This window comes from Triticum aestivum, chromosome 4D, assembly GCF_018294505.1.
Source record: "Triticum aestivum cultivar Chinese Spring chromosome 4D, IWGSC CS RefSeq v2.1, whole genome shotgun sequence".
Classification (NCBI taxonomy): domain Eukaryota; kingdom Viridiplantae; phylum Streptophyta; class Magnoliopsida; order Poales; family Poaceae; genus Triticum; species Triticum aestivum.
In genome coordinates this window covers 220,400,161-220,422,659 of record NC_057805.1, presented here as the reverse complement: position 1 = coordinate 220,422,659, position 22,499 = coordinate 220,400,161, and the positions used below count along the sequence as shown (strand labels likewise).

At 42.0% G+C, this 22,499-nt stretch overlaps 1 long non-coding RNA gene across 3 annotated transcripts; it reads right to left on the bottom strand.

Annotated features, from left to right (window-relative positions):
- Window positions 1–11,946: 11,946 nt before the first annotated feature.
- On the bottom strand, window positions 11,947–16,370 carry LOC123097332 (uncharacterized). 3 transcript variants are annotated; one of them, XR_006447047.1, is made up of 5 exons: window positions 15,646–16,368; window positions 15,404–15,578; window positions 14,305–14,473; window positions 12,426–13,815; window positions 11,947–12,295 (listed from the first exon to the last, which is right to left on the bottom strand). It is a non-coding gene; the product is annotated as an uncharacterized lncRNA (long non-coding RNA). The 3 variants fall into 3 exon arrangements; XR_006447046.1 differs by having other exon boundaries at window positions 14,375–14,473; window positions 15,646–16,367; XR_006447045.1 differs by having other exon boundaries at window positions 12,426–14,473; window positions 15,646–16,370.
- Window positions 16,371–22,499: the final 6,129 nt, after the last annotated feature.

The window sequence follows — 22,499 nt, the reverse complement described above, 5'->3', positions numbered from 1 at the left end:
CAGTCTAGCCACGCCAAAGGAATTTCTGGCGCCGTTGCCGGGGAGACATAATCAACATCTATCAGGTTCCTAATCACAAATCTCATCTCCTTTCAATTTACATTATTTGCCATTTGCCTCTCATTTTCATCTCCCCCACTTCACAAAAATATTTGCCCTTTTATTCGCCTTCTTTTTGTTTGCTTGTGTTGCCATGTGCCTTCTATATGCTTGCATCTTCGCTTGCTAAAAATCTATTGATATGGATCCCCATCCACTTGCTAATCTTCTTAAAAGATCCAATCATGATGAACCAATTGCTAGTGAGTTCAGTGCACTAGATTATTTTGTTGGGGAACGTAGTAATTTCCAAAAATTTCCTACGCACACGCAAGATCATGGTGATGCATAGCAACGAGAGGGGAGAGTGTTGTGCATGTACCCTCGTAGACTGAAAGCGGAAGCGTTAACACAACGCGGTTGATGTAGTCGTACGTCTTCACGATCCGACCGATCAAGTACCGAACATACGGCACCTCCGAGTTCAGCACACGTTCAGCTCGATGACGTCCCTCGAACTCCGATCCAGCCGAGTGTTGAGGGATAGTTTCGTTAGCACGACGGCGTGGTGACGATGATGATGTTCTACCGACGCAGGGCTTCGCCTAAGCACCGCTACGATATTATCGAGGTGTAATATGGTGGAGGGGGGCACCGCACACGGCTAAGAGATCAATGATCAATTGTTGTGTCTATGGGGTGCCCCCCTGCCCCCATATATAAAGGATCAAAGGGGGAGAGGTGCGGCCAGCCTTGGGGCGCGCCAGGAGGAGTCCTACTCCCACCGGGAGTAGGACTCCCCCCTTTTCCTAGTTGGATTAGGACTTGGGAGGGGGGAAAGAGGAGAGGGAGAAGAAGGAAGGGGGGCGCCGCCCCCTTCTCCTTGTCCTATTCGGACTAGGGGGGAGGGGCGCGCGGCCCAGCCCTAGCCGCCTCTCCTCTCTTCCACCTAGGCCCACTAAGGCCCATTATGTTGCCGGGGGGTTCCGGTAACCTCCCGGTACTCCGGTAAAATCCCGATTTCACCCGGAACACTTCCGATATCCAAACATAGGCTTCCAATATATCAATCTTTATGTCTCGACCATTTCGAGACTCCTCGTCATGTCCGTGATCACATCCGGGACTCCGAACAACCTTCGGTACATCAAAACATATAAACTCATAATATAACTGTCATCGAAACGTTAAGCGTGCGGACCCTACGGGTTCGAGAACTATGTAGACATGACCGAGACACGTCTCCGGTCAATAACCAATAGCGGAACCTGGATGCTCATATTGGCTCCCACATATTCTACGAAGATCTTTATCGGTCAGACCGCATAACAACATACGTTGTTCCCTTTGTCATCGGTATGTTACTTGCCCGAGATTCGATCGTCGGTATCTCAATACCTAGTTCAATCTCGTTACCGGCAAGTCTCTTTACTCGTTCCGTAATACATCATCTCGCAACAAACTCATTAGTTGCAATGCTTGCAAGGCTTAAGTGATGTGCATTACCGAGAGGGCCCAGAGATACCTCTCCGACAATCGGAGTGACAAATCCTAATCTCGAAATACGCCAACCCAACAAGTACCTTCGGAGACACCTGTAGAGCACCTTTATAATCACCCAGTTACGTTGTGACGTTTGGTAGCACACAAAGTGTTCCTCCGGTAAACGGGAGTTGCATAATCTCATAGTCATAGGAACATGTATAAGTCATGAAGAAAGCAATAGCAACATACTAAACGATCGAGTGCTAAGCTAACGGAATGGGTCAGGTCAATCACATCATTCTCCTAATGATGTGATCCCGTTAATCAAATGACAACTCATGTCAATGGCTAGGAAACATAACCATCTTTGATCAACGAGCTAGTCAAGTAGAGGCATACTAGTGACACTTTGTTTGTCTATGTATTCACACAAGTATTATGTTTCCGGTTAATACAATTCTAGCATGAATAATAAACATTTATCATGATATAAGGAAATAAATAATAACTTTATTATTGCCTCTAGGGCATATTTCCTTCAGTCTCCCACTTGCACTAGAGTCAATAATCTAGATTACACAGTAATGATTCTTACACCCATGGAGCCTTGGTGCTGATCATGTTTTGCTCGTGGAAGAGGCTTAGTCAACGGGTCTGCAACATTCAGATCCGTATGTATCTTGCAAATTTCTATGTCTCCCACCTGGACTAAATCCCGGATGGAATTGAAGCGTCTTTTGATGTGCTTGGTTCTCTTGTGAAATCTGGATTCCTTTGCTAAGGCAATTGCACCAGTATTGTCACAAAAGATTTTCATTGGACCCGATGCACTAGGTATGACACCTAGATCGGATATGAACTCCTTCATCCAGACTCCTTCATTTGCTGCTTCCGAAGCAGCTATGTACTCCGCTTCACACGTAGATCCCGCCACGACGCTTTGTTTAGAACTGCACCAACTGACAGCTCCACCGTTCAATGTAAACACGTATCCGGTTTGCGATTTAGAATCGTCCGGATCAGTGTCAAAGCTTGCATCGACGTAACCATTTACGATGAGCTCTTTGTCACCTCCATAAACGAGAAACATATCCTTAGTCCTTTTCAGGTATTTCAGGATGTTCTTGACCGCTGTCCAGTGATCCACTCCTGGATTACTTTGGTACCTTCCTGCTAGACTTATAGCAAGGCATACATCAGGTCTGGTACACAGCATTGCATACATGATAGAGCCTATGGCTGAAGCATAGGGAACATCTTTCATCTTCTCTCTATCTTCTGCAGTGGTCGGGCATTGAGTCTTACTCAACTTCACACCTTGTAACACAGGCAAGAACCCTTTCTTTGCTTGATCCATTTTGAACTTCTTCAAAACTTTGTCAAGGTATGTGCTTTGTGAAAGTCCAATTAAGCGTCTTGATCTATCTCTATAGATCTTGATGCCCAATATATACGCAGCTTCACCGAGGTCTTTCATTGAAAAACTCTTATTCAAGTATCCCTTTATGCTATCCAGAAATTCTATATCATTTCCAATCAGCAATATGTCATCCACATATAATATCAGAAATGCTACAGAGCTCCCACTCACTTTCTTGTAAATACAGGCTTCTCCAAAAGTCTGTACAAAACCAAATGCTTTGATCACACTATCAAAGCGTTTATTCCAACTCCGAGAGGCTTGCACCAGTCCATAAATGGATCGCTGGAGCTTGCACACTTTGTTAGCTCCCTTTGGATCGACAAAACCTTCCGGTTGCATCATATACAATTCTTCTTCCAGAAATCCATTCAGGAATGCAGTTTTGACATCCATTTGCCAAATTTCATAATCATAAAATGCGGCAATTGCTAACATGATTCGGACAGACTTAAGCATCGCTACGGGTGAGAAGGTCTCATCGTAGTCAATCCCTTGAACTTGTCGAAAACCTTTCGCAACAAGTCGAGCTTTATAGACAGTAACATTACCGTCAGCGTCAGTCTTCTTCTTGAAGATCCATTTATTTTCAATGGCTTGCCGATCATCGGGCAAGTCAACCAAAGTCCATACTTTGTTCTCATACATGGATCCCATCTCGGATTTCATGGCCTCAAGCCATTTTGCGGAATCTGGGCTCACCATCGCTTCTTCATAGTTCGTAGGTTCGTCATGGTCTAGTAACATAACCTCCAGAACAGGATTACCGTACCACTCTGGTGCGGATCTTACTCTGGTTGACCTACGAGGTTCAGTAATAACTTGATCTGAAGTTTCATGATCATCATCATTAACTTCCTCACTAATTGGTGTAGGTGTCGCAGAAACCGGTTTCTGTGATGAACTACTTTCCAATAAGGGAGCAGGTACAGTTACCTCATCAAGTTCTACTTTCCTCCCACTCACTTCTTTCGAGAGAAACTCCTTCTCCAGAAAATTTCCGAATTTAGCAACAAAAGTTTTGCCTTCGGATCTGTGATAGAAAGTGTACCCAACAGTCTCCTTTGGGTATCCTATGAAGACACATTTCTCCGATTTGGGTTCGAGCTTATCAGGTTGAAGTTTTTTCACATAAGCATCGCAGCCCCAAACTTTAAGAAACGACAACTTTGGTTTCTTGCCAAACCACAGTTCATAAGGCGTCGTCTCAACGGATTTCGATGGTGCCCTATTTAACGTGAATGCAGCCGTCTCTAAAGCATAACCCCAAAACGATAGCGGTAAATCAGTAAGAGACATCATAGATCGCACCATATCTAGTAAAGTACGATTACGACGTTCGGACACACCATTACGCTGTGGTGTTCCGGGTGGCGTGAGTTGCGAAACTATTCCGCATTGTTTCAAATGAAGACCAAACTCATAACTCAAATATTCTCCTCCACGATCAGATCGTAGAAATTTTATTTTCTTGTTACGATGATTTTCAACTTCACTCTGAAATTCTTTGAACTTTTCAAATGTTTCAGACTTATGTTTCATTAAGTAGATATACCCATATCTGCTCAAATCATCTGTGAAGGTGAGAAAATAACGATATCCGCCACGAGCCTCAATATTCATCGGACCACATACATCTGTATGTATGATTTCCAACAAATCTGTTGCTCTCTCCATAGTTCCGGAGAACGGTGTTTTAGTCATCTTGCCCATGAGGCACGGTTCGCAAGTACCAAGTGATTCATAATCAAGTGGTTCCAAAAGTCCATCAGTATGGAGTTTCTTCATGCGCTTTACACCGATATGACCTAAACGGCAGTGCCACAAATAAGTTGCACTATCATTATCAACTCTGCATCTTTTGGCTTCAATATTATGAATATGTGTATCACTACTATCGAGATTCAACAAAAATAGACCACTCTTCAAGGGTGCATGACCATAAAAGATATTACTCATATAAATAGAACAACCATTATTCTCTGATTTAAATGAATAACCGTCTCGCATCAAACAAGATCCAGATATAATGTTCATGCTTAACGCTGGCACCAAATAACAATTATTTAGGTCTAAAACTAATCCCGAAGGTAGATGTAGAGGTAGCGTGCCGACCGCGATCACATCGACTTTGGAACCATTTCCCACGCGCATCGTCACCTCGTCCTTAGCCAATCTTCGCTTAATCCGTAGCCCCTGTTTCGAGTTGCAAATATTAGCAACAGAACCAGTATCAAATACCCAGGTGCTACTGCGAGCATTAGTAAGGTACACATCAATAACATGTATATCACATATACCTTTGTTCACCTTGCCATCCTTCTTATCCGCCAAATACTTGGGGCAGTTCCGCTTCCAGTGACCAGTCTGCTTGCAGTAGAAGCACTCAGTCTCAGGCTTAGGTCCAGACTTGGGTTTCTTCTCCTGAACAGCAACTTGCTTGCTGTTCTTCTTGAAGTTCCCCTTCTTCTTCCCTTTGCCCTTTTTCTTGAAACTAGTGGTCTTATTGACCATCAACACTTGATGCTCCTTTTTGATTTCTACCTCCGCAGCCTTTAGCATTGCGAAGAGCTCGGGAATCGTCTTATCCATCCCTTGCATGTTATAGTTCATCACGAAGCTCTTGTAGCTTGGTGGCAGTGATTGAAGAATTCTGTCAATGACGCTATCATCCGGAAGATTAACTCCCAGTTGAATCAAGTGATTGTTATACCCAGACATTTTGAGTATATGCTCACTGACAGAACTATTCTCTTCCATCTTGCAGCTGTAGAACTTATTGGAGACTTCATATCTCTCAATCCGGGCATTTGCTTGAAATATTAACTTCAACTCCTGGAACATCTCATATGCTCCATGACGTTCAAAACGTCGTTGAAGACCCGGTTCTAAGCCGTAAAGCATGGCACACTGAACTATCGAGTAGTCATCAGCTTTGCTCTGCCAGACGTTCATAACATCTGGTGTTGCTCCTGCAGCAGGCCTGGCACCCAGCGGTGCTTCCAGGACGTAATTCTTCTGTGCAGCAATGAGGATAATCCTCAAGTTACGGACCCAGTCCGTGTAATTGCTACCATCATCTTTCAACTTTGCTTTCTCAAGGAACGCATTAAAATTCAACGGAACAACAGCACGGGCCATCTATCTACAATTAACATAGACAAGCAAGATACTATCAGGTACTAAGTTCATGATAAATTCAAGTTCAATTAATCATATTACTTAAGAACTCCCACTTAGATAGACATCCCTCTAATCCTCTAAGTGATCACGTGATCCATATCAACTAAACCATGTCCGATCATCACGTGAGATGGAGTAGTTTCAACGGTGAACATCACTATGTTGATCATATCTACTATATGATTCACGCTCGACCTTTCGGTCTCCGTGTTCCGAGGCCATATCTGTTATATGCTAGGCTCGTCAAGTTTAACCTGAGTATTCCGCGTGTGCAACTGTTTTGCACCCGTTGTATTTGAACGTAGAGCCTATCACACCCGATCATCACGTGGTGTCTCAGCACGAAGAACTTTCGCAACGGTGCATACTCAGGGAGAACACTTATACTTTGATAATTTAGTGAGGGATCATCTTATAATGCTACCGTCAATCAAAGCAAGATAAGATGCATAAAAAGATAAACATCACATGCAATCAATATAAGTGATATGATATGGCCATCATCATCTTGTGCTTGTGATCTCCATCTCCGAAGCACCGTCATGATCCCCATCGTCACCGGCGCGACACCTTGATCTCCATCGTAGCATCGTTGTCGTCTCGCCAACTATTGCTTCTACGACTATCGCTACCGCTTAGTGATAAAGTAAAACAATTACATGGCGATTGCATTGCATACAATAAAGCGACAACCATATGGCTCCTGCCAGTTGCCGATAACTCGGTTACAAAACATGATCATCTCATACAATAAAATTTAGCATCATGTCTTGACCATATCACATCACAACATGCCCTGCAAAAACAAGTTAGACGTCCTCTACTTTGTTGTTGCAAGTTTTACGTGGCTGCTACGGGCTTAGCAAGAACCGTTCTTACCTACGCATCAAAACCACAACGATAGTTTGTCAAGTTGGTGCTGTTTTAACCTTCGCAAGGACCGGGCGTAGCCACACTCGGTTCAACTAAAGTTGGAGAAACTGACACCCGCCAGCCACCTCTGTGCAAAGCACGTCGGAAGAACCAGTCTCGCGTAAGCGTACGCGTAATGTCGGTCCGGGCCGCTTCATCCAACAATACCGCCGAACCAAAGTATGACATGCTGGTAAGCAGTATGACTTATATCGCCCACAACTCACTTGTGTTCTACTCGTGCATATGACATCTACGCATAAAACCAGGCTCGGATGCCACTGTTGGGGAACGTAGTAATTTCAAAAAAATTCCTACGCACACGCAAGATCATGGTGATGCATAGCAACGAGAGGGGAGAGTGTTGTCCACGTACCCTCGTAGACCGAAAGCGGAAGCGTTAACACAACGCGGTTGATGTAGTCGTACGTCTTCACGATCCGACCGATCAAGTACCGAACGTACGGCACCTCCGAGTTCAGCACACGTTCAGCTCGATGACGTCCCTCGAACTCCGATCCAGCCGAGTGTTGAGGGAGAGTTTCGTCAGCACGACGGCGTGGTGACGATGATGATGTTCTACCGACGCAGGGCTTCGCCTAAGCACCGCTACGATATTATCGAGGTGTAATATGGTGGAGGGGGGCACCGCACACGGCTAAGAGATCAATGATCAATTGTTGTGTCTATGGGGTGCCCCCTGCCCCCGTATATAAAGGATCAAAGGGGGAGAGGTGCGGCCAGCCTTGGGGCGCGCCAGGAGGAGTCCTACTCCCACCGGGAGTAGGACTCCCCCCTTTTCCTAGTTGGATTAGGACTTGGGAGGGGGGAAAGAGGAGAGGGAGAAGAAGGAAGGGGGGCGCCGCCCCCTTCTCCTTGTCCTATTCGGACTAGGGGGGAGGGGCGCGCGGCCCAGCCCTAGCCGCCTCTCCTCTCTTCCACCTAGGCCCACTAAGGCCCATTATGTTGCCGGGGGGTTCCGGTAACCTCCCGGTACTCCGGTAAAATCCCGATTTCACCCGGAACACTTCCGATATCCAAACATAGGCTTCCAATATATCAATCTTTATGTCTCGACCATTTCGAGACTCCTCGTCATGTCCGTGATCACATCCGGGACTCCGAACAACCTTCGGTACATCAAAACATATAAACTCATAATATAACTGTCATCGAAACGTTAAGCGTGCGGACCCTACGGGTTCGAGAACTATGTAGACATGACCGAGACACGTCTCCGGTCAATAACCAATAGCGGAACCTGGATGCTCATATTGGCTCCCACATATTCTACGAAGATCTTTATCGGTCAGACCGCATAACAACATACGTTGTTCCCTTTGTCATCGGTATGTTACTTGCCCGAGATTCGATCGTCGGTATCTCAATACCTAGTTCAATCTCGTTACCGGCAAGTCTCTTTACTCGTTCCGTAATACATCATCTCGCAACAAACTCATTAGTTGCAATGCTTGCAAGGCTTAAGTGATGTGCATTACCGAGAGGGCCCAGAGATACCTCTCCGACAATCGGAGTGACAAATCCTAATCTCGAAATACGCCAACCCAACAAGTACCTTCGGAGACACCTGTAGAGCACCTTTATAATCACCCAGTTACGTTGTGACGTTTGGTAGCACACAAAGTGTTCCTCCGGTAAACGGGAGTTGCATAATCTCATAGTCATAGGAACATGTATAAGTCATGAAGAAAGCAATAGCAACATACTAAACGATCGAGTGCTAAGCTAACGGAATGGGTCAGGTCAATCACATCATTCTCCTAATGATGTGATCCCGTTAATCAAATGACAACTCATGTCAATGGCTAGGAAACATAACCATCTTTGATCAACGAGCTAGTCAAGTAGAGGCATACTAGTGACACTTTGTTTGTCTATGTATTCACACAAGTATTATGTTTCCGGTTAATACAATTCTAGCATGAATAATAAACATTTATCATGATATAAGGAAATAAATAATAACTTTATTATTGCCTCTAGGGCATATTTCCTTCATATTTATGAAGTTTTGCATGATATTCGTGAATATGAAAATTGTGATGAAGAAATTTATGAAGTGATTCATGATAGCTCCTTGAATGAAAAGCATGATTGCATTGGTTGTACTATAAATTGTATTATTGTTAGTTGTGCTAATAATATGCAAAACCTTACCTTGGGGATGCTAATTTTTCTATGTTCACTACTTATTGCAATGATCACGATTGGGGTGATTCTTTTTATGATCTTGAAAATTTATTTAAGCCTCACGATGAATATGATATTGATAATAACGTTTGCAATAATATTGAAAGTGAGTTTGGAAGAGCGTCAACTTTAGGTAAAAATAATCCCACTACCTTGGAGAATGATCGTATAAAAGTGGGCTTGGACAGGCCATGACTTTATCTGATGGTAATCCCACTATTTTGGAAGAGTGTCAACTTTGCTTGCATGTGGATCATGAAAAGAATATGTTATGTGATAGCTATATTGTTGAGTTTGAATATGATCCCACATATAATTATTATGAGAGAGGGAAATATGGTGGTAGAAATTTTCATGTTACTAAATTACCTCTTGTTTTGTCGAGATTGTCAATGTTTTATTCTTCTCCCTTGCATATGCTAGTTTTTGCTTGCCTTGATAATTTGTTTGCTTATAAAATGCCTATGCATAGGAAGCATGTTAGACTTAAATTTGTTTGTCTCATGTTTTATGATCCTCTCTTTGTGTTTCAATTATTATCTTTCATATGAGCATCATCGAAATCTTATGCCAAGCTAGGGCATAAAACGATAGCGCTTGTTGCGAGGCAAGCCAATAAATAAAATTTATTTTTGCCTTTTTCTTTCTGTTCTTGAGTGTTTGCACAATTACGCCTCTATTATGGTTGTGTTTTTGTGTTTTAATGAGTGTCTATGCCAAGTAAAGCATTTGGGATAGCTTTGGGTGATAGTTGATTTGATCGTGTTGAAAACAGAAACTTTTGCGTCTAGTAACAGAATTGTTTAAATTCGCAGAAGCGACTATAAATTTTAAATTTTTACACAAGATAGATTTACAAATTGCCTCTGTTTTCCTAATTATTCAGAATTTTTGGAGTTACAGAAGTATGAGTAAAATTTGCATCTATACAAACTGTTCTGTTTTCTTTGCATTATGTGCTTGTTTTTATGAATCTATGGTTTGTATTGGAGGGTATAAGCCATGGTAAAGTTAGAATACATTAGGTATAATGCAAAAACAAAATATGAATGGGTTTTCAATAGTACTTAAAGCGAAGATTGGTTTTATTATACTAACGGATATCACAAAGGTTTTGTTAAGTTTTGTCTGATTGAAGTTTTCAAGTTTTGGGTGAGATCACGATGGATGAAGGAATAAGGAGTGAAAAGAGCCTAAGCTTGGGGATGCCCATGGCACTCAAAGTTAATATACAAGGAGAACCAAGCAACTAAGCTTGGAGATGCCCCAGAAGGCATCCCCTCTTTCTTCTAACAACCATCGGTAATTTTACTCGGAGCTATATTTTTATACGTCACATATCACGTGTTCTGGTTGGAACGTCTTGTATTATATGAGTCTTTTCTTGTTTTGCTTTTTAGTTTGTCTCACCTATCCTTTCTGGACACATTTATTTGAGAGAGTCAAAATTATGCTATGATTTATTAGAATCTCTCTATGTGCTTCACTTAAATTTTTTGAGCTATGGAATTGCTCTAGTGCTTCACTTATATCTTTTTTAGCACGGTGTGCTTTAATATTTTTGAAGAAATACTCTCATGCTTCACTTAGATTTATTTGAGAGTTAGTAAATTTTTGAATAAATACTCTCGTGCTTCACTTAAATTTATTTGAGAGTTAGTAAAACTTTTGAACAAATTCTCTCATGCTTCACTTAGATTATTTTGATAGATGAAATTTTTTGTGCTCATGTTCTTCACCTAAATTTGTTTGAGCTCGTCAAAAGCAATTGCAACATATGAAATTAGTCCCAAAGTGATAGATATTCAAGAGGGGTATAATAAAAAGTTTCATGAAGATCATTGCACAAAATGAACTTGATTATTTGTAATAGTTTTGAGATATGATGATAGTGATATGTGAGCCATGTTGGTGAGTAATTATGCTTTAGAAAGAATATTGGTTTTAAGGTTTGTGATTCCCTATGCAAGCACGAAAGTCAATAGTTATGTTGTGAAATTACATCCTACTTGTGGTGCATTATTCGGTGTTAGTTATGCTTAATGCTCGTTTATGTGAATTTTCATTTCTTGGTTGGTTGCTTCTGAATCTATTTGCTAGCCTTCACTTGTACTAAGTAGAAATATTACTTGTGCATCCAAAATCAGTAAACCCAGTTTTGCCATATGAGTCCATCATACCTACCTATATGCGGTATTTCCGTGTCGTTCTAAGTAAATTTGTATGTGCCATCTCTAAATTTTCAAAATGAATTTCCTTTTTGTGTGCTCGTGCCGCTCATGAAGCGGCATTGGGTGGCCAATATTTTTCATGCTAGATGTGTTATTCTCAAGATGAGTGTTTATTCCAAGGTTGTCAAAATCGCGATTCTCTTAGACGATTCTTCGACTTTACGATTCAAACTGGCCCCTCTGATTCTACGATCCCGATGGTGAAGATTTTATCACTACAAGAAATATGTCAACTTGTGACGTTGACTATTGGTCACAGAAAGGTCATATTTTTTTGCTTGATGTTTTTGGGCCTTTTCTATAATGATCCTTTACCTTTCCACATAGTTTGTTTCCCTTTTGTTTCTATTTTCTATTTGAGTCGAGGCCTGCTTATAATAATTCTGAATAGCTTTTCAGCCCAGGTTATTTTGGGCCATGGCATCTTAATAGTACAAGTATATTTGGGCCGTGGCCACTATCAGGTCCAGTAAGAACACTTTTTCTGGAGAATTTAATGTTCAAGTAAAATGTACACAATACATTACAGCGAAATAGCACATACAACAGCAGATACATTTTCATTTCACTCCTACTACAGCTCACTACAACATAGACAGTACATGACACTTCATCCTTCATTTTTTTGCCAGGCACTAGACGAGTACATCTCACTTCAAATAAACAGTACTGTTCTCGGAAGCAAAATACGGCACCACACGCCATGGTTTGCCATCTTACTCGATTTGGCCTCAAGGAACTAGCAGCGCTGCTTGCTCCTTTGGCCGAGAGCTCCTTGCTGTAGAGGATGGCTGAAACTCGGATGCGGAGCTCCCTGCACATGACATGTTGTGTCAATGCTTGCAGCAACAGAAAGAACTCACATACCATAGAACTTGCACAGTAATGTATCAACCACCAAACAGTATGAAGCAAAAACAAACAAGAGGGGGAGGAGTTTATACTTGATCTTCTTGAGCCTCTCCTTAAGCAAAAGCATCATCCAAGGTAATCATATAAACAAGAACACTCGTTACGATTCTGGAAATGGACCAACACAGTAGTAGTGAAGCTATGCGGGGATCTTTGTGATGCAGTTTATCGCTTCCTGGAGACACCAACAGTCTTTCCTCTCCTGCCCCAGTAGTGACACAGACCACGATGGTTCCTGGGAAAGAGAGCAAGGTTTCAAGCATAAGTGATCGCTCATACATCTATGCACTAAGGAAAAATGCTACTGCAACAGTGAAGTTTTAAGGAATCATCCATCAGGCATCAGCATACATCTATTGGAAACAGAGCATTGATATACAGATCAGCTGGGTCACATACAAGGTTACCTAGAAAGGTATAAATGAATACATTGACAATCATCAATACCAGATTGCAAGACATAACAATTATGTACCTAAGCAAGTCGACAATGGCATAGGGCAGGATATAAAATCTGGATACAAGTAATCGACAAACTAGTTCCAACAGATTGACTGAATTGAACTGCTATATAACCAAGTTAGAGCTGGCAGAAGTTGCAGGTAAATAAACATCCATAGAGCTAGCAGTAGCAAAAGATGACTTTGGTCTCTGCTTGACTAATGAATCAGTACATCTTCAAGCGAAAAATCATGAAGATCACACTACGATGTCCCTAACAACAGTAGAAGCTCAGAGGTGTGACAATATTTCGTAATATATAAGCCTTGGCTACAACTTTCAGCTTAACATGCAAATAAAAATCAGCCACTTATTGCTTATTTCATGCTTCAATTTTTATTTTCAGTTTTGTTAGGACAGTCTGCATAGGTACAGTCCTTTACTTGTTTGGGAAGTCAAGATATTCATGTCAACAATTATATAGAGCCAAACAATCATTTAAGCATAGAAGGCACGTCATTTCTATATATAACTAAAGCATATCCAGCAAGCTACCGAAGCCAACAACTATGATTACTTAAGAAGGAAAATAGTCATCATAAGCCTATATTTCTTCAGGTTGGGCTCATGCACCACGAAACAACTTTAAAAATATAGAACCAATCGAGTAGGGGAAATTGATATGTAGTAGAGTTGCCTTAACTAATATATTGTGCTAGCTAGTGTAATGAGATGGATGCAAACTCAGAATCTTTCTTAGCTTAAATAAGAGAAGATGGAAAAAGAGCAGAGCCGAAGTAGGGGTTGATTGGAAGAAGTATCGCTTTGTTGAAGCGATGCGAGGCTTGGCTTGGGTGACTAGCAGGTCCAATGCTGAAATGTTATTGAACATGAGGAGCGACAGCAACAATCCCACTGAAGAAACCACATATAGTCCTTTGTTGCGGCATCAGAAAACATGTAAGTAGCGAGCGCAGCATCCTGTAAGTATGAGGAAAACGAAATTGTTACAAAATTCAGTACATACGAACGAGATATGCATCCTTGAGAGGTCAGACAGACAGACACAGAAATAGCCTGGCGTATGTATGCATCTATGTAATGTATAATAAGAAAATAGCAGGGGCGGATGCATCTGTACTTGTGCAATGCAGATGCAGATGTGCAGACTGAATTTTTTTCCAGAGTAAATACATACAGACAGATAGACGGTAAATAATGCTAGATGGGATGGGATCGACCATGAGAGTAGTTGATCATTCCGTTGTAATATATTAGCTAGTGTAATATATGAGATTGTCAACCGTCGAATTACAAAAGAAACAACATGAAATTGTTGTTATGGCCAAGCAGAAGAAATCTCTTACTAATAAACAGTGATATATAAGGAGAATTATTAAAGCATAGAATTATCCACAATGGCCATATGAATACAGGCATGTGCAATGGCTAGGAGGATCAGAATATGACCATCCAACATGCACACATGCATCATGCAGGAACATGTATGAACATTTTTCTGTAAGGGGGACATCAAGACCCTGTTTTGGAAGGACAAAAGAGCTCTTGAACGAGTTCTGGTCATCAGGTGCTTCTTCACCATCAGGCTCATTTGCTGCTGCTCATCCTCCTACTCCATCTACATGAACAAGAGAAAGTTAGTTGTTTGCATGGAGTTCACTTAATAAAACAGTGGGTCAAGCTGAAAAATATGTAATACAGATAAGAGTCCTAGGTTATGTATGTACAAAGCAGAGCAGCGGCAAGAGTAATGCAAATCACTGACCAAAACAGTGGGTCAAGCTGAAAATCGGTAACAGAAATTGCAGGATTGAGTATATCAAAACATGTCAGCCATTGATAACGCCAGTAAGAAGCCAAAGGTGAAAGATGCTTTGTTTTTGCTTGGAAACTAAGATCGAGTTGCCGGCTAGCTAGTGGAGTGACATGTTTGTAATGGCAGTTTGGTACTATTGGCTGTAGAAATATGGGAAGAACACATTCAGGGTTGGAGGTCAGACACTTGCACGCCCATCTCCAAGGTTGGCTGCTAGTGCTCCATTGATTAATATATGAAATTTGAAAGGGGCTAATCTGACCATCAACCTGATTTTCTGAATACTATTACAGTCAGTCAGTTTTCAATAAATATGCAATAATAATGTATAGCCCCAGATTTTCTGAACTATAAAAATGATGTAGCAAAATCAGGGGTTGTAGTAAATGTTACCAAGTGTTCATTTTTTACTGCTCAAGCTAGCTCGGTGCTTCCTTAATAAACTGGAAAGATGCAGCAAATATGAGATTTCTGCATCATAGGATAACCTGATATTTCCATAAGTTACATTTGGAAGCTCAACTAGTAGTACGAGATTAATAAATGGCTCCAATGCGAGTCATTAGTCAGGCCATGCAATGAAAAGTATTCATCACTAGCTAGGATGTGCAGAAATACTACTGTAGATTCACTATTAGCAATACATGCAGTCTAATATAGTCGGACATTATCTTAGATGGAAGCCTTGTACTACTGCAGAATTAGAATTGCGGAGGAGGGATCGGAAATTACCCTCAAGGGCCCATGGAGATTGCCCCAGCAGCGACCTCGGAGAGGCCGATGATGAGGACGAGGGACGAGCAGGTAGGTCACCACCACCACCACCCCTGGGCGGCCGCACGTTCACATCCTCCCACTGTGCCGCCGCACCAGGAGACATGGAGCTGGATGAGGAGTGCGACTGGATCTGGAAGGAGTGCTCCAGTAAATCAAGGGGATAAAGGATCAAATCAAAGATTGAGGTCGCCGCTTACATCTTACTAACGATCCTGGCGCGGGCTTCGGGATGGAGCCCGGAGCGCCAGTCGCCTCCGGCGGTGGGGCGCCGGTGCGTTCGGGTCAACCCCGCCTCCGGCGGCCGTGGTGGCGGGATCTGAGTCTTGGGTGGGTCGCCAGTTGGCGTCCACGCTCCCCCTCCCCTCGCCCCTCCGGCTCGTCCGCCAGAGCCAACGAGTAGATCGGGGAGGGAGGTCGCTTGCTCAGGAGATCGATTGATGGCGACGGCGCCTGCATGGAGAAGGGAGGGGAACTGGGCTCGGCGGTGGGACCAGCGCGGGGGCGAGGGGAGGGCGGAGGTGGTTCGCCTTCCCTTTTCCGGCGTGGGGCGTGCGGCGTGGTGGGAGACAGAGGCGAAGCGGTGAGTGTGCGAGGAACACGGATCGGGGAGGTGCGAGGCCATGAGGAAAAGGAGGTGCGGCGCCGAGGGCGGGACGAGCGCGGCGGCCCTGCGGCGAAGGGCGCCGACCAAGGCCTCCGGGACGGGCGGAGGAAGAGCGGCAGACGTCCTCCAGGAGGCGAGGAGGAGCGGATGGTGGCGCGCGGGCGCGGGCGGCGGGGTCGGATCTGAATCGGGGAGAATGGATCTGAATCGGGAGGGATGTGATCGGCGGGGTGGCGGCGGCGATGGGGGAGAGGGAGCGCGTGAGGTGGGTGGCGGATCTGGAGCGCTAGGGTTTGTGGGGTGAGAGGGTGAGGGAGTTTTCTTTTTCTTTTCTTTTTTGAGACAAAGAGGGGGAGGGGGTGAGGGAGAAAGGGCTGCCGTCAGATCCAAGAGCATCCGACGGCGTTTGAGCACGATCTGCGTGACATGTCCATGGACCAATCAGAACGCAGTACACGTTATGACCTTCTAAATTAGTCGTAATCGACTAAAAATAAGGTGTTGAACAATATTATTCAAAAAAAGTGTTGAATCATATAAACAATTTTATGATATGAGAAATTCAAAAAGAAACATTCTCATTGTGTCACCGAATGTGACATAGTTTTTAGGAAAACTAACAAACTTGAAATTGGAATAAGACAAATATCTTTTAAAAATTGTTATGAGAAATGAGTTTTTAGAGGGGGGTCATTTTCTACTTTTTCACATGAAAAATTCAAAGAAATGATCTCATATTGAGCACAATGGTGCATCTTGGAATGGCAAACAATATTGCCTAAGGAAGTTTTCATTTTCTTTGGACGAAAAAACCATTTTCCATTTTTCGAGTGCCCCAAATGAGGTTTTTTTGTGAAGAACCTACCAAGTAATTGTTGCAAAATTGGACCAAATCATTTTTATAAAATAGTAGGCCATATTTAATGCACAATTGACCAAATGGTTGGGTGTAAAAAGTTTTGATCCACTTCTGGTGAAAAAGACAAATTTCCGCCGTTTTAGGTGGAAGCGGGTCAAATTTGAACTGCAGCTGCCTCATAGTTTGCTATTTATTTTTCCAAAAATCATTTCTAGGTACAAAAGTATCTATTTAATCAGAGAAACACCAAAAAAATCCAAGATTCAACCACTAGCTAGGAACGGTCATTCCCGTTGTTTTGACCGCATTTTGAAACGGGTATGAAAAATTCAAAAAAAATCAAAAAATTGGAAAACATTCGCGTTGTGTCATTATATGTGACCAAGTTACCAGGAAAAATAATAAACTTGTAATACGGCAATTCTTTTTAAAAAAGTGTTGTCAGAAATGAGCTATCATGTGTGAAGATTCATGGCTTTCAAGTCAAATGATCAATCTTATGGACACATTCATGGCATAGTTTGTTCAAATGATCTCATATTGTGCACAAGTGTGCATCTTGAAATTCCAAACAATGTTACCTAAGGGAGTTTTCATTTTCTTTACACGGAAAATTCATTTTCCATTTTCCGAGTGGCCGAAATGAGTTTCTTTGTGAAGGACCTACCATATATTTGTTGCAAAATTGGACCAAATCAATTTTCTAAAATACTAGGCCATATTTAATGCACAATTGACAAAATGGTTGGATGTCAAAAGTTTTGATCCACCTCTGGTGAAAAAGATAAATTCCCGCCGATTCAGTAGGAAGCGGGTCAAATTTGAACTGCAACTGCCTCATAGTTTGCTCTTTATTTTTTACAAAACTCATTTCTAGGTACATAAGTACCTATTTAATGAGAGAAACATCAAAAGTTTTCCAAGATTCAACAACTATCTAGGAACTGTCAAGCCCGTCGTTTTGACCGCATTTTGAAACGGGCATAAGAAATTCAGAACAATTCAAAAAATTGGAAAACCTTCGCATTGTGTCATTATATGTGACCAAGTTTCCAGGAAAAATAGTAAACTTGTAATCGGCAATTATTTTAAAAAAGTGTTCTCAGAAATGAGCTATCATGCGTGAAGATTCATGGCTTTCAACCCAAATGATCAATCTTATGGCCACATTCATGGCATAGTTTGTTCAAATGATCTCATATTGTGCACAAGAGTATATATTGGAATGACAAACAATGTTGCTTAAGGGAGTTTTCATTTTCTTTGGACGAAAAATTCATTTTCCATTTTTTGAGTGCCCGAAATGAGGTTTTTTTGTGAAGGACCTACCATATATTTGTTGCAAAATTGGACCAAATCAATTTTATAAAACACTAGGACATATTTAATGCACAATTGACCAAATGGTTGGGTGTAAAAAGTTTTGATCCACCTCTCGTAAAAAAGACAAATTCCCGCCGATTCAGCTAGAAGTGGGTTAAATTTGAACTGTAGGTGCCTCGTAGTTTGCTCTTTATTTTTTTCCAAAAATCATTTCTAGGTACATAAGTATCTATTTAATCATAAAAACACCAAAAAATTTCAATATTCAACCACTAGCTAGGAACGGTTATTCCCGCCATTTTGACCGCATTTTGAAACGGGCATAAAAAATTAAAAAAAATCGAAAAATTGGAAAACCTTCGCATTGTGTTATTATATGTGGCCAAGTTTGCAGGAAAAATAATAAACTTGTAATACGGAAATTATTTTAAAAAAGTGTTCTCAGAAATGAGCTATCATGCGTGAAGATTCATGGCTTTCAAGCCAAGTGATCAGTCTTATGGCCACATTCATGGCATAGTTTGTTCAAATGATCTCATATTGTGCACAAGGGTGCATCTTGGAATTCCAAACAACGTTGCCTAAGGGAGTTTTCATTTTCTTTGCACCGAAAATTCATTTTCCATTTTCCGAATGCCTGAAATGAGTTCTTTTGTGAAGGACCTATCATATATTTGTTGCAAAAATGGACCAAATAAATTTTCTAAAATACTAGGACATATTTAATTCACAATTGACAAAATGGTTGGGTGTCAAAAATTTTGATCCACCTCTGGTGAAAAAGACAAATTCCCGCCGATTCAGTAGGAAGCGGGTCAATTTTGAACTGCAGCTGCCTCATAGTTTGCTATTTATTTTTTCCAAAAATCATTTCTAGTTACATAAGTACCTATTTAATCAGAAATACATGGGTTGGTGGTGTCGGTGTCAAAACCGGTGGATCTCGGGTAGGGGGTCCCGAACTGTGCGTCTAAGGCTAATGGTAACAGGAGGCGGGGTACACAATGTTTACCCAGGTTTGGGCCCTCTCGATGGAGGCAATACCCTACTTCCTGCTTGATTGATCTTGATGATATGAGTATTACAAGAGTTGATCTACCACGAGATCGTAGAGGCTAAACCCTAGAAGCTAGCCTATGGTATGATTGTTGATGATCTTGGTCCTACGGACTAAACCCTCCGGTTTATATAGACACCGGAGGGGGCTAGGGTTACACAGAGTAAGTTACAGAGAAGGAGATCCACATATCCGAATCGCCAAGCTTGCCTTCCACGCAAAGGAGAGTCCCATCCGGACACGGGACGAAGTCTTCAATCTTGTATCTTCATAGTCCAACAATCCGGCCAAAGTACATAGTCCGGCTGTCCGGACTCCCCCTTATCCAGGACTCCCTCAGGTGGCGATACGTTGAGTTTTGGACGGTGGCCGAGGGCCCCAACTCTAGAGCGGGTAAACTCGCATGCCCGCCGTGAGGTCACCGCGTGACCGTGGCGTTGCCATGTGTTCTAGGCGGCATAGGCATGTCTAGTGGGTTGGGCACTCCCCAGGTAGGTGCTAGGAAGAAAATCACAACATAAGATTCTCACGAGGAGACCGATCGGTGCTCAAACATGAATAAGCAGCCAAGTGTTTGATTAGCGGTACGGGAAATGCACATGGCTAATGGGCGTGAGTTTTGGCTGAGGATGATCAGTTACTAAGAAGACTGTCTTCACAAATTTTCAGCTCAAAAGGAGGAGCCTAGGTGGTACTTGCTTTGCAAAGTACCACATTGGACATAAATACGAATGTTGAAGCTGGGCTCAAAATAATGAATGGATTGAGCTGGCATTTGGTGGAGGATGGTTATTTGGCCATAGGAAAGCACTGTAGAAAATGGATACTATTTGGACATGCCAAAGTGGTACTTCCTTCACAAAGTGTTTTTCTGAACAGAATAGGAAAATGAATATTTTTGAATTATTTTTGAACTAGGCAAGGAAGGTTTTTTACATATTTGACGAAGATATGACCCAAAGAGTTTATGAGTTTTTTTTGGGAATTTTGGGAATGACAGAAATATAGGTTGCTTCACAACCTAGGGCAAAAACTGCCACATGGACATGACACATAGGCAAAACTGATGAGGTGGCGCCTAGTCATAGCAACCCACCACAATTTACAAGGTTATGACCATCTATATTGGTCATGATCAGCTAGAAATAAGGCAGCGGACCAGTGCTATCTGCTTTATGACCATTTCGTGTAAGGAAATTATGACCTTTCTGACCAAAATGGTCGTTATAGTTTAGGGTTTGGAGCCCCCCAAACAGCTTTTGACCAATTGGTCTGAAATGGTCATAGATCTATGACCAATTCTTCCAGGGTCACTGACAGAAGGTCACTAGTTGACATATTTCTTGTAGTGTATGACTTGCGATCCTACCATCGGAGCTCCGATCCGATTCAAAATCATGATTCTTACAACCTTTGTTTATTCACTTGTCATTGCATGCGAGTGCGGCGGTAATAGGGACGTCTCGAAATGAAAAGCAAATTTACTTTATGTTGTCAAATAATAAATTCCTTGGAAAGTGTTGGTATGGATGGTACACGTTCATACGGCTAGTCGTGGAGTGTGAAAGTATGGTGGAAAAAGGAATAAATTTTATTTTATGTTTGGAAACCACCGATGATATATCTAGCATGGAAAGTGTTGGGAATTACTCGGTCGTTTTCGTTGACGGGAAATGTATGCCTCTCAAAAAAATTTATCTCTCAATTTAAGCTTTGAGCTCTGGCACCTCTACAAATCTCTGCTTCCCTCCGCGAAGGGCCTATCTATTTACTTCATGCAATTTTTATTTTTATTTGAGGCTCCATCTTCTCTTATAAAGCACCAACTAGGAGCACTGTGATCATACTTGAGCATTGGATGTAGCTAATATTCGAGTGTTGTTTTCTACTTCGTAGAATATCCCTACCAAATGGAGTCCAAACGCAACAAAAAAATTTGGAGAATTTTCTGGACCAGAAGACAATTTGGGAGCCAAGGAACCACCTGGGGGGGCCCGTGGGGCCCACAAGACACCAAGGCGTGCCCTGATTGGTTGTGGGGCCCACGAGGGTCTCCTCCACCGCCTCTCAGTTCTATAAATACCCAAACATTCCAGAAACCCTAGGGGAGTCGACGAAACAAAATTCCAGCCACCGCAAGTTCCAGAACCACGAGATCCAATCTAGAGCCCTTTTCCGGCACTCTGCCGGTGGGGAACACGATCACGGAGGCGTTCATCATACTCATTAGTGCTCCTCCGATGAGGCAGTAGCTAGATGGCTTATTCTCTCATTTTGATTCTCAATACAATGGTCTCTTGGAGATCTATTTGATGTTGTGACTTTTTGCGGTGTGTTTGTTGGGATCCGATGAAGTTCGAGTTTATGATTAGATTTTTATCCATGAGTATTATTTCAGTCTTATTTGATCTCTTATATGCATGATTATTTATAACCTCGTATTTCTTCTCCAAATCTTTGGTTTTGTTAGGCCAACTAGATTGTTTTTTCTTGCAGTGGGAAGAGGTGCTTCATGATGGGTTCGATCTCGCGGTGTCCTCTCTTGGTGATCGCACGCATGTATCATTGTTATTAAGGATAACATGATGGGGTCTATTCCTACATGAATAGATCTTGTCTATATCATGTCATCGTTCTTATTGCATTACTCCATTTCTCCATGAACTTAATACACTAGATGCATCCTGGATAGCGGTCAATGTGTGGAGTAATAGTAGTAGATGTAGGTAGGAGTCGGTCTACTAATCTTGGACGTGATGCCTATATATTGATCATTGCCTTGCATATCGTCATAATTATTTGTTCTTCTATCAATTGCCCAACAGTAATTTGTTTACCCAGCGTGTGCTATTTCTCGAGAGAAGCCACTAGTGAAATCTACGGCCCCCAGTCTAACTATTATCATATTTGCCTTCCGATCTATTTTTTGCCGCATTTGTTTTCAGATCTATTATTCCAAAAACCCAAAAACACCTTGCTGCAATTTTTCTTTACTTAATCTATTTTGTGTTTTTGCGAGATTTATTTACCCAAACTCATAGAAACCAATCTATCTTTTTCCCGAGGAGGGATTGACAACCCCTCTTACGCGTCAGGTTGCAAGTATTTGTTCTGTGTGTGCAGATACCGTTTACATAGTGTTGCTTGGTTCTCCTACTGGATTGATACCTTGGTTTCACAATTGAGGGAAATACTTACCTTAGCTGTG